Source organism: Dama dama, chromosome 33 (assembly GCF_033118175.1).
Source record: "Dama dama isolate Ldn47 chromosome 33, ASM3311817v1, whole genome shotgun sequence".
In the NCBI taxonomy this organism is placed as follows: Eukaryota; Metazoa; Chordata; class Mammalia; order Artiodactyla; family Cervidae; genus Dama; species Dama dama.
In genome coordinates, this window is record NC_083713.1 from 7,506,698 (window position 1) to 7,520,320 (window position 13,623).

General features: G+C 43.1%; 1 pseudogene; it reads right to left on the minus strand.

Moving 5' to 3' along the window:
- Nucleotides 1–9,854: 9,854 nt before the first annotated feature.
- On the minus strand, nucleotides 9,855–10,034 carry LOC133051202 (small EDRK-rich factor 2-like; annotated as a pseudogene).
- Between the last annotated feature and the right edge of the window lie 3,589 nt (nucleotides 10,035–13,623).

Sequence of the window (13,623 nt, forward strand, 5' to 3'; positions counted from 1 at the left end):
TTTTATTTTTTACATACCTATTCTTTTTTTTTTTTTTTTACATATCTATTCTTAAACAGTTTTTGGTTTTGTTGATTTTTTTCTGTTGATTTCTTGCTTTCAATTTCATTGATTTCTGTTGTGATTTTTATAATTTCTACTGCTTAATTTTTTTTTACTACATGTATTTAGAGCCATACATTTCCTTCTAAACATTGTTTTCATTTTATCTTGCAAATTTTGAAAATTTGTATTTCATTTTCATTTAGTTTAAAACTATTTATCTTGAAATTTCTTTGACCCATGTGTTGTTTAGAAGTACATTGTTTAATCTGAAAATATTTTGGAATTTTCAGTATTCTTGGGCTTCCCTTGTGGCTCAGCTGGTAAAGAATCCTGCAATGCGGGAGACCTGGGTTTGATCCCTGGGCTGGGAAGATCCCTTGGAGAAGGGAAAGGCTACTCACTCCAGTGTTCTGGCCTGGAGAATTCCATGGACTGTATAGTCCATGGAGTCACAGAGTCAGACATGACTGACTTTCACTTTCTGTTATTGATTTCTATTTTAATTTTACTGTAGTCTGAAAATGTTCTTTATATGATTTTTATTCTGTTACATTTGCTAACATGTGTTTTATGGCCCAGAATGTGATTTATCTTAGTAAATCAACTCTGCTATTAATGGACTCCTCTATCTTGACTTTTATACTAATCACAGTTTTGCGTTTGTTTATGGTTTTAATAACAAATTTTGCCTATCTAAACATTGCAGTTTATCTTGACTATATTCTTATTGTCTTTGATATGCCTTTTAAATCTTTATATAGGTGGCCTTTCTGTTCTTTTTTTCTTACAATTTGTTTGAGGAACTCAATCCTTTAATTTTTAGTTTCCCATAGTTTAATTTTTGCCAGTTATACTTAACAGTATAGTAAAACATGATTCTCTGTTTTCTGGATCCAGAATCTTGGTCACTTCATATTTGATTTTTTATTTTGGTACGACTATGTGCAGTGTTGTATTCTCTCTATAGGAGTTACTTACTGCCTAATTTTATCTCTTTTTATAATGTTAGCAGGCAGTAGGAGTATCTTCAGGTTGACTCCTAACTCTTTTGTTATCATTTTGCTCTCTGATATGGCAAAATATTCTCAACACATCTTATATATTTCCTGCTTCTCAAACTGAGTCCCTGGTTTCAGTTTCTGGAAAGTGGTGCTTAAACATCACATAGGCAGTGGTGTGATTATTTCTATTGAGTATGTGATTGTCTTTAGGACTTTTTAAGTAGCCAGATACACAAACACATGTTTTATGTGTAGTGTTTAATTGTAAAGTTATCCCCCACCTCCTTTTCATTAACCACTCTTTGGAAACAAGTCCCTAAGTATAGCCTACGTTCACGGGATGAGGAACGCAGCTCCACGTCCTCAAGGGGTCTCCCCTCATTTTTTAAATAGCTGCGCTCTTCCTGCTTTGTCAGAGCACATCAGCAGCAGGGAGCGTACTACACTCTCCCTGTAAACTTCAATCAGTGCTAGTTCAATAATTATACATTTAGTGCTTACCTCCAGTCCTTATGTCAACGTCTTTTTTCCTTTTGTTGTCTGAAACTTGCTGTCTGATGAGTTCCTCAAGAAGGACTCAAGGTACAATATTCCTTCAGTTTGGTGTATATCAGTAATTGTTTGTCCACACCTTTTGTGATTGACTGTCAGTCTGACTGATTTTAATAAAATTCTTGATTCACATACAGTTTGCCTTTTTGTTTTACAAAGGGGAAATGGAAACTTTACAAAGAAAGTGTATATAATCTTTTCATTCAAACTAGCATAGCAGTGTTTTAAAAGGCTTGCTTATCGGTTAACTTCCACCATTTTAACAGCATGTGATTGGGGTTCTTAAAGCACTCGGGTTTGTGGCTGTCAGGGTGCTACAGTTACTGCATTCAGGATGTGAATCATCCCTGCTTTTTCTTCTCATTACATTTGTGCACATTTTCATAGTTTTTCATGGTGCATGATAAATTGCCACAAACATTGAAAAGCAGTATTATTTCAGTGTCCATGCTCAGGCACCCAGCAGAGTATATAGCTTGCAGCCCTGGTTAGGGCCTCGTGAGGCTGCAGTCATGGCACCCACCAGGGGTAGGACATCATCTGAGTCCTCCTTCAGTCTCATGTGGTGTTTTGGTATAATTCATTTTCTATTGAACTCATGATGGCTTGCCCCAAAGGCAGGCTTTTCTGGCTTCACAACTCCAGAAGCCAGGTAGGCATAGTTACCGCAGTAGACAGCAGAGACAAAGCAACAATCTGAATAGTTTGACTCACTGTAGTGCACAAATTTGTGGCATTGGCTTGTTAATCATGGGGTTACTAAACATTGAAATAGGTATGAAAACTACTAAATTCTTAATTGATCTATATAAGCAGAAAAGTTCTGGACTTCCCTGGTGGTCCAGTAGTTAGAAATACACCTGCCAATGCAGGGGATGAGGTTCAGTCCCAGGTGCAGGAAGATCCCACATGTTGCTGAGCAACAGAGCTGAGTGCTATAACTACTGAGCCTGTATTCTAGAGCCTTCAAGCTGCAACCACTGAGCCTGTGTGCTGCAACTACTGAAACTCTAGTGCCCTAGAGCCCATGCTCGGCAACAAGAGAAACCACCGTAATGAGAAGCCCATTCACTGCAACTGGAGAGTAGCCTCCGCTCACCACAACAAAAAGCCTGCTCACCACAACAAAAAGCAACAAAGACCTAGCACAGCCAAAAATAAATAAAATTTTTAATTAAAAAGCAAAGTTCTAGGTCAAGTGAATGAAGGTCTAGCTCAAGTCGTAAAGTAGAGTCACACCCACTTAAAATTCCCAAACTTGAGCCAATTGACAGACCCAGAATCTTTTGAATGAAGGTGAAGCAAGACCCCTTGAGGAAGAACCCAAGTACACCACCAAAAACATATACCGTTAATCTTATTCCCAGCTTTCCCCAAAGGGACCTACAGCCTTTTACCAAATCATCTATGCATTGACGAAAAAGAAATAATCAGACCTTTCAGGGACACTGGCTGTGAATAGGCATTGATTTCAAGAGACCCAAAATGTCATGTGCCATCCAGTCAAATTAGAACATTATGGGGTTCTGGACATCAATGGAGTTTTAACTGAGGTCCATCTCACAGTGGGCCCAGTAAGTCCTTAAGCCCATCCTTTGGTTACTTACTCAGCTCCAGAATGCAGAATTGGAATAGACATACTTAGCAGCTGGCAGTATCCCCACTTTGGTTCCCTGACCTTCAGAGTGAGGGCTATTATAGTGGGAAAGGCCAGATTAGAACTGCCTCATCCTAGGAAGATTCCTTTGCAACTCAGCTGCTAAAGAATCCGCCTGTAATGCGGGAGACCTGGGTTCGATCCCTGGGTTGGGAAGATCCCCTGGAGAAGGGAAAGGCTACCCACTCCAGTATTCTGGCCTGGAGAATCCCATGGACTGTTTTGTCCATGGGGTCTCAAAGAGTCGGACATGACTGACCAACTTTCACTTTCACTTTCATCCTAAGAAAACAGTAAATTAAAACAACGCCACATCCAAGCAGGGATTGCAGAGATCTGTACCATGACTAAGGACTTGAAAGTTGAAGGGGTGATGATTCCCACTATATCCCCATTCATTTCTCCCATGTGGCCTGTGCAGAAGACAGATGCATCTTGGAGAATGAAAGAGGATTATCACAAGCTTAACTAAGTGGTGACTCAAACTGAAGCTGCATAGTGGATGTAGTCACATTGCTTGAACAAATTAACACATCCCTTGGTACCTGATATGCAACCTGTGGCCTGGCAGATGCCTTTTTCTCTCCCTCTGTCCATAAGGCTTCTCAGAGCAGCTTGCTTTCAGCCTCCACTGTCCTACTGCAGGGGTATATCAATTCTTTGCCCTGTGTGACAGTTTAGTCCAAGGGATCTTGATCACCTTTCCCTTCCACGTGATATCACACTGTGCCCTTACATTGACAACACTGTGCTGATTAGACCTAGGAAGCAGGCACTATGCAGACTTCTCAGGTGGCTCAGTGGTAAAGAATCCTCCTATAATGCAGGAGACCCAGGTTCAGTCCTTGGGTTGGGAAGATTCCCTGGAGGAAGAAATGGCAACCCACTCTAATATTTTTGCCTGGAGAGTCCCCTGGACAGAGGAGCCTGGCTGGCTACAGTCCATGGGGTTGCAAAGAGTTGGACACAACTGAGCACACAGGCACAAGTGTAGGCGCTACTCTAGACATACTGGTAAGACATGTGTCAGAGGATAAATATAGCCAATTAAAATTCAGGATCCTTCTACCTCACTGACATTGCTAGGAGTCCAGTAGCGTGCAGAATGTCAAGATACCCTTTCTATGTTAAAGAATAAGGCCTCTCCTATAACCAAGAAAGAGGCAATACCCAGTTAGCCTCTGGAGACAATGTAGTTCTCATTTGGGTTTGTTGTTTTTGAGGATTAGTCACTAAGTCAGACACTGTGTGACCCCATGAACTATAGCATGCCAGAATCCTCTGTCCTCCACCATCTCCCAGAGTTTGCTCAAATTCATGTCCATTGAGTTGGTGATAATATCTAACCATCTCATCCTCTGTTGCCCTCTTCTCCTTTTGCCTTCAATCTTTCCCAGCATCAGGGTCTTTTCCTCTACCTCATTTACTGAGTGACCCCAAAGCTGCTGGCTTTGCGTGGGGCCCAGAACAAGAAAGTTCTACAACAGGTCCAGGCTGCTAAGCTACTCTGCCACTTGGGCCTATGATCCATCACAACCAGTGATTCTCAAATGTCAAAAGTGGACAGGGATGTCTGGAGCCTTTGTCAGGCACTAGTATATGAAATACATTATAGGCCTTTAGGATTTTGGAGCAAGACCCTCCCATCCTCCATGGATAAAAACACTCCTTTTGAGAAACAGCTCTTGGCCTGCCTAGTGAACCTTAGTAGAGACTGAATGCTTGACCATGGGTCACCAAATTACCATATGACCTGAGCTACATACACCTCATGAACTGAGTGTTATCTGACACACCAAACCATAAAGTTGGGTGTGCACACAACACTCCATCATCAAATGAAAGTGATGTATCTATGCGATTGGGCCTGGGCAACTCCTGAAGGCACAAATTAGTTTCATGAAGAAGTCTCCCAAATGCCAATGGTCCCCACCCCTCTTACATTGCCTTCTCTTTCGCAGCCACCGCTCTCTTGGCCTCATGAGGTGTTCCCTACAGTCAGTTGACAGACAGAAAAAAGTCTCAGGCCTGAGCTAAAGATGGTTCTATATGACTTGCAGGTACCACCTGAAAGTGGACAGATGTATGATAGTCCCTTTCTGGAACATCCCTGGAGGACAGGGGGGATGGTAAATTCTCCCAGAACTTCAAATAGTACACCTGGCTGCTCACTTTGCCTGGGAGGAGAAATGGCCAGATGTGTGATTATATACCCATTTATGGCTGTGGCCAATGAGTTGGTTGGATATCAGGGACTTGGAAGGCCTATGATTAGAAAATTGGTGACAAAGAAATTTGGGGAGGATGTATGTAAATAAGACCTCTATAGATCTGTTTTATGGATACCAGTCAATCTCTCTCCCCAGTCAGCCCCATTGTCTTCCAACGAGCTCATGAACAAAGTGGCCATGATGGCAGGGATGAACTTTGTGCATGGGCTTCCACTCATCAAAGCCGACCTTGCTCTGCTCCTAGCATCAGGGATCAACATTGAGCCCCCAGGTGGCACCATCCCCTGGGATGACCAGCCAGCCATGTGTGACAGGTTGATTACATTAGACTGTATGGTGGAAGGGGTAGCATTTTGTTCTCACTCTAATAGATATTCTGGATATGGATTTGCCTTTCCTGTATGCAATGCTTCTGCCAAAACTACCACCCGTGGGCTTACAGAATGCCTTGTATGCTGTTACCATGTTCTATACAGCATTGCTTCAGATCAAGTAATTCACTTTATGACAAAATAAGTGTGGCAATGGGCCCATACTCCCAGAAGTCACCAGTCTTACCAAATCTTCCACTAACCTGAAGCAGCTAGCTTGATAGAATGGTGGAATGCCCTTTTTTTTTTTTTTTTTGATGCAAAAGCAGTGAGGAACTTTATTACAAGCTCGAGCAGGGACTCCCTCCACACAACCTAATGGCCATGTGAAGAGAGCCTGGAATGCCCTTTTATTTATTATTATTTTTTTAAATTGAAGCATAGTTGATTTACCATGTGTTAATTTCTGCCACCTAACAAAGTGATTCAGTTATATATATATATATATACACATTCTTTTTTTAATATTCTTTTCCATTATGGCTTATCATAGGATACTGAATATAATTTCCTGTCCTATACAGTAGGACCTTGTTGTTTATCCATTCTATATGTAATAGCCTACACCTGCTAACCCCAATCGCCCAATCTATCCCTTCCCCAACTCCCTCACCCTTGGCAACCAGAAGTCTGTTCTCTATGCCTGTGAGTCTCTTTCTGTTTTGTAAATAAATTTATTTGTGTCATATTTTAGATTCCACACATAAGTGATATCATATGGTATGTGTCTTTCTCTTTCTGATTTACTTCACTTAGTATGATAATCTCTAGTTGCATTTGGAATGGCTTTTTGAAGACAGTTACAGCACTGGCTATGGCAATACCTTTCAGGGGGTCAAGGTTCTTCAAAGACTGTATCAACCTTCCCTGAATTAGTGTCCAATATATGATGCTATTTCTCTGATAGCTAAGACTCACAGGTCTAGGAATCAAGGGGTAGAAATGGAAGTGGTCCCACTCACTGTTACCCTTAGTGACCTAGTAGCAAAACTTTTGCTTCCAATTCCTGTGAATTGCTCTGCTAGCTTAGAGGTCTTGGTTCCAACAGGAGGAATGCTTACATCAGGAGAGACAGCAATGATTCCACTGAACTGAAAGTGAAGCCTGCTTCCTGGTCTCTGCATTCCTCGTTACTGAGTCAGTCGGCGAGGTAGAAAGTTACTGTACTGATTGATCCTAACAACCCAGAGGAAATCAGACTACTGCTCCACGAGGGAGGTAAGGAATTATTTATCTGGAATACAGGAGTCCTCTTAGGACATCTCAGTATTTCCATGCCTTGTGATTAAGGTCAATGGAAAACTATAACTCAATCCAGGCATGACTACTTATGGCCCAGACCCTTCAGGAATGAAGGTCTGAGTCACCTCAACAGGTAAAGAACCAGGATCAGCCGAGGTTCTCACTGAAGGCAAAGTGAATACAGAATGGATCGTAGAAGAAGGCAGCTATAAATACCATCTACAACCACACACATACAAGTACAGATACATACAGTTTCCATGATTCAGGAGTCAGGACGCATAACTGGGAGCCTGATCAGGGTCTCAAAGGCAACAATCATGGTATCATCCCAGTCTGGGATCTCATCTGAGTCCTCTGCCAGGCTCACTTTTTTTTGGCAGAATTCGTTCCTGCTGAACTCCTGGTGACTTGTTTCTTCAGGGCCCAAAGGCATGTCTTAAGCCTCTCTTAAAGCATTGGTTTCCAGCCTTTTTGGCACCAGGGACTGGTTTTATGGAAGACCATTTTTCCGCAGACAAAAGGTGGGAGGAGTGGTTTCAGGATGATTCAAGCACAGTAGGGTTCTCGCTCCTGTGAGAATCTGATGCTGCCACTGACCTGACAGGAGCAGAGCTCAGGCAGTAACGCAAGCAGTGGGGAGTGGCTGTGAACACAGACGAAGCTTCACTCGCTCACCCGCCACTCACCTCTGGCTGTGCAGCCCAGTTCCTAACAGGCCACAGGGCTCCCTGACTAGGTTAGGACCACCCAGGATGATCCCCTTTTAATTAACCAAAGGTTGATTGACTAAGGACCTTAATCACATCAGCAAAAGCCCTTCAGGTTTGCCATATGATGAAATCAAATTATGAATGTAAAAAACATTGTGAACGTAAAATCCCATCATATACACAAATCCCAGCCACACTCATGGGGAGAAGATTATAAGGGGCATACACACTGGGGAAGGGGAAGGAAACTTGGGGGCCATCCTAGACTTCTACCTAACACAAGCTGATTTTTTAAATTAATTAATTAATTAATTTGTGCTGAGTCTTAGTTGAGGCATTTGGTATCTAGTTCCCTGACCAGGGATCAAACCCAGGCCCCCTGCATTGGTAGTGTGGAATCTTAGCCTCTGGACTACTAGGGAAGTCCCACAAGTTGACTTTTTAAAAAAATTTTTAAGTATATAACAAAACTGCATTTTGGAAAACATGCTGCTTTCTTTTGTCTTGAGTTTCTAATGTGAACAAGGTCTAGCACTAAGTTTGAGGACAGATACAGCAAAGCATGTTTGTGTTTTCTGGCTGTTTTATCACAGACTGTGTACATCAAAAAGAAAAGCAACAATAGACAGCAGCATATGCTAAGCAGTAAATCAGGTGTATAAAAAAAAAGCACTTTCAGCGTTTGGAGAAGGAAGTCAGCACAGGATAGGAGTGACAGAATGAGGTTAACACTTGAACTAGATCTTGAAATTGAATGGAACAAATATTTATTAAGCCCTGAGTGACTCTCTGGGGGTAGAAAGATGAATCAGACCAGTCTTTGCCATCCAGGAATATGTAGCCTGGAGGGAGAGACAAACACTGAACCAAATGAGAGTGGGCAGGTGGAGAATTGGTAGACCAGAGGTAGAATGCATAGGGGAGAAACCCCATAGATTGCCAAGGGTAGAGTCTGCGGAGAAGGGGAGGAGCAAGAAATGGCAGAGCTGAAGGGCAGGGTGCACGGAGAAGGAAGGACGCGAGACAAGACCAAGCCTCCGGGTCTTGTCCGCCTTGCTACTTAATTTTCACTTATCCATAACAGTCATGGGAATTCTTCAAGGGGCTTGGAGACAGAAGTGGAGAGCAATAAAGGCACAAAGTATGATTTTGTTTCCTGCGTTTGTTCAATTACCCCTGAGAAAGCTGATTAATGTCTCTAAGCCTCAATTGTTGCATCTGTTTAACTGGGAGTTTCTATTTCTGAGGTGTTGATGAGACGATTAAATGGAATATTTTGTGCAAAGCCTTGATAGTTCCAAAGGGCCAATATTCTGACAGCGATGAGTATTTAGCTACTTTGGTCATACATGAATCTTTACGTCAAAATTTAGTAAAGTGTTGGGAGAGGGGAAATTGGGTGAAGAGGATTAAAAGGTATAAACATCCATTAAGTCCTGGGACTTCCCTGGTAGTCTAGTGGTTAAGAATTCGCCTGCCAGTGTAGGGGACACAGGTTGGATCCCTGGTGGAAGATGCGGGAAGATCCCGCACGACATGGGGCAGTTAAGCCTGCTCACTACAATCAATGAGCCCATGCTCTAGAACCCCTGAGCTACAACTGCTGAAGGCCGCATGCCCGAGAGCCTGCGCTTTGCAGCAAAGACCCACTGCAGTCAAGAATTAAAAAAAAAAGATAAGTCCTGGGGATGTAACTTTACAGCATGGTGACTATAGCTAACAATAGTGTTTAATATATTTGAAAGTTGCTAAGAAAGTAGTTTTTTTTTTTTTTTTTTTTACAAAGCTACTTTTAATACTTTGGGGTGAGCCCCACAGGAATAAAACACTGGGAGTGGGTAACCCCCTCACCCCCAGGAGTGGCCCAGGGGAGAGAGGCTACCTGAGGGGCAGGAGCACAGACGGGACCCGCGCAGACCCAGAGTGAAGGGCGCGCCTTCGGAACCGGGGCCGTGAGCGCCACGGGAGAAACGGCGGGCGTGATGGGGCTGGCTCCAGGCACACAGGCGCAGGGCGAGAGGGCTGGACATGAAGCCACAAAGCTACTTGGGTTCCTCCTTCTTCTCGTTTGCCTTTTTCTACTTCTGCTGCATGATCTCCGAGTCCCTCTGCTTGCGAGCGGCCGCAGAAAGCCTATCATCTCGGCGCTTTCTCTTAACCGAGTCGCTCTGCTTTTTCATGTTCTTCTGGAGGGCGAGCTCGCGCTGGTTACCGCAGGTCATGTAGACGGCAACTGCTCCAAGAAAGTAGATTTTAAAAATTCTCATCACAAGGGAAACAATGTAACTGCCTGTCGTGATGGATGTTAACTAGACCTTTGGTAGTGTTCATTTTGTAATATATACATATATCTAATCATTATGCCGTACACCTGAAACTACTACAATGTTACATGTCAGTTATATTTCAACAAAGCTGGAGGAAAAAATAGTAAAGTGTAACATTGCGGTGAGGTTTTTGCAGGAAGGGGGACCACTTCCAGGGCCTGAGAATAGATTGTTGTCTAACATTAGGAAGTGGATTGCCAAGGGAGACACGCGTGCTGACACGTGAGACTTCGCTGGCAAGGGGTGACCGAGCAGAGAGCATAAGGGTTAGGAGACTCAGGAGGACTGCTCTGCCCTGTGGCTGGCAGCCTCGGGTTTTATGGTGATGGGCTTAGTCTCTGGGTCGTCACTGGCCAGTGACCTTGCTCGGCCCATAGTCAGACCCAGAGTCCTTCCTGGTAATGCACATCTCTCCGTCAAGATGGATTCCAGCATGAAGGGTTCTGGGAGGCTGGTCATCTCCCCGCTCTTTGGGCCCCTCCCGAGTCCTCCCAGTTAGCTTTTGGCAACAGCACCGTGTTCCTTTTTGGGACTTCCTGTTGGGAGACAACTCAGGCACTGGGGTCTGGCCGACGCAGATGGTTTTGGTCAACTGTTCTCTAATGATATTAAGGAATGAAGTCACTTTTAAACGTGTTTAAAAGTATTTGAAAAACTGAAGGTGAAAACTTTTTAAAGTCATACTGAATTTAATATAAAATTATATATCCTCATTATTTTAAAAATATTCAAACTTAAAGAGGTACAAAGAAGAAATTAGTGACTCTCCTGAAATTCTACCACTTAGGAAAAAAATCAGCATTAACTTATGATGATCATAGTTCTGGACATTACTCTGTTACGAGGGGGGCATGACTCAGTGACAAAACCGCCAGCCACCATGTGACCCAGCAATTCCACTTCTAGGTCATACTCAACAGAATTGAAGTACATGTCCACACAAAACATTGTATATGAATGTTCACAGCAGCATTATTCATAACAACCTGAAAGCAGAAACAGCCCACATATCCATCAACTGATGAATGGATGACCAAAATGTGACACAACCGTTCATACAGTGAAATATCATTTGACCATAAAGTGGGACTGACACATGCCACACATGGGTGAATCTGCAAAAGATTATGCTACATGAAGCAAGGCAGAGACAAAAGACCAAACATTGTGTGAGTCCATGTATGGATGCATATGAAATATCCAGAATAGACAAATCCATCATAGATAAATAGTTGCCACAGGACCTAGGGGAGAAGAAAATGAGTCACTGCGAATGGATGGGAGGTTTCTCTTTGGAGCAATAAAAATGTTCTGAAAGTAGATTATGGTAATGGTTGCAAAACTCTGTAAATATTAAAATCCATTAAATTGTACACTTTAAACAGGTGAATTTTATGGCATGTAAACTATATCTCAATAAAGCAGGGTTCTTGGTTTTGGTTTTGGTTTTTGTTTTTTTTTCCCAAGAAAAAGAAAAAAGAAAAAATAGCAAGTTTCAGGACTTCCCTGGTAGTCTAGTGCTTCCACTACAGGGGGCACAGGTTCAACTCCTGCTAGGGAATTAAGGTCTCACAAGCCGAATGGCCAAAAAATAAAACTAAGACTTCTCCATGCCAAATTCGATAACAGGAAACTATAGGGCAATATCTACAAAAGTGTAAGGGAAAGATTGATGTGTGAATAGTATACACAGCTAAGATATCTCTTCAAATACAAAAGCAACAGAGAAGCTGCGGAAAAAGCTACCCAAAATGAAATCTAGCCAAATAAGAAAGATTCAAGTGAAAGAATTCAACAACAGAGAAGTCAAGGTAAAAAGACTGGAGGTGAAAATGGAATCAAGTTAAATATGGAACCAAGGACTGGGATGGGGAGTGGGGGCAGGAGGGAGGCTCAAGAAGGAAAGAATATATATATTGCATGCATACATGCTCAGTCGCTTCAGTCCTGCACAACTCTTTGTGACTCTGTGGACTGTAGCCTGCCAGGCTCCTCTGTCCATGGGATTCTCCAGGCAAGAATACTGGAGTGGGTTGCCGTGCCCTCCTCCAGGGCATCTTCCCCACCCAGGGATCGAACTTGCATCTCTTATGTCTCCTGCATTATCTGGCGGGTTCTCTACCACCAGTACCACCTGGGAAGCCCATTTATATATATGCTTAGAGCTAATTTGCACTGTTGTAGGGCAGAAACCAACAAAACATGAAAGCAATTATCCTCCGTACAAAAAAGTATAGAAATAAATCAGGCTGGGAAAATACAGGACCAAGATTAAGCAATGTGGGAAGTATGATTTGAAATAAAACACAAATGTCACCAACCAGGGTTCTTGGCCTACTCCATCAGTAGAAACTGATTACAGGTCACACAAGAAATTCAGGCAAGGCTTTATGGAGGCCTCTGCTGCAGCAAGAGGGAGCGAGAACAAGTAACACGTTCCCTTGCTTGCTTGCTCACTTGGGGAGGGAGTGGAGTTCAAACTTGATCCTAATATGGGGTGATGTTAGGATGTGTCCAGAGGTCAGACTGGAGGGGTGGCTTAGGTGGCTTATAATACTATTAAATGGTGGCATACACACAGGGCATGCTCAGTACTCTGCTTTTGCTCCCGGATCCTCAGAAGTGGCAGAGGGGATATTTGCTCTCATTGTTCAGAATTTGTCCTGGCTGTGTATGCATGCGGTTATTTTTAGTCCCTTAGAGTTTCTTTGTATTTCTTTGCTCTCGCAGAGGTTTGTACACGGGCAAGCACTGCAGCAAAGGGTCCCAGGTCCCAAACAAAGGAAGATCATGGACTCCTGTCTTTTAAAGACAGGAGAGAAAAATGTTAACTTCCTTCCTCTTCCCCTCCTTCTACCTTTTGCCATTATTGCATGTGAGCGTGCTTACTCACCTCAGTCATGTCCAGCTCTCTGCAACCCCATGGTTTACTCCAGGGGAACTTCCCACCGGGGCATCGAACCTGAATCTCCTGCATTGCAGGCAGATTTGACTTTGTTAGTTTGTATGTATTTCTAAGGTGGTGAGCAGAGCCTCTAGGTTGGACTGTCTTTCAGAAACAAACAACTGTGTCATTTCAGTGGCTCGGCCATACAGGTATGCAGATGTACTGACTTTCCACACCCAACACTTGTTGTCCTGGGGCTTGGCTTCACACTGTCACCTAGAGACACAGACTAACCGAGGGTCACTGTCTTGTAGCCTCAACACTGGGGACACCTGGCCCTCACTGTCAACACTCCAGGGAATAAGTTGCTGAGTGAGGTTCACACAGGCTATGAAATTCTATGAAATTCACCAGAAGCGACCCCTATCACTTTGACTCCCAGGAGGGCATAATTTCAAATGTTCCTGGTAGAGAGGGAATGACTGGATTCGGACAAGCTCTAGAAGGGTCATCTGTGGCCTTGAAGGTATCATTGAGATGCAAAGAGTCAGGGGTGGCAGAGACTCCTGCACCTCTAGTGTTGTTTTTTTTTTTAAT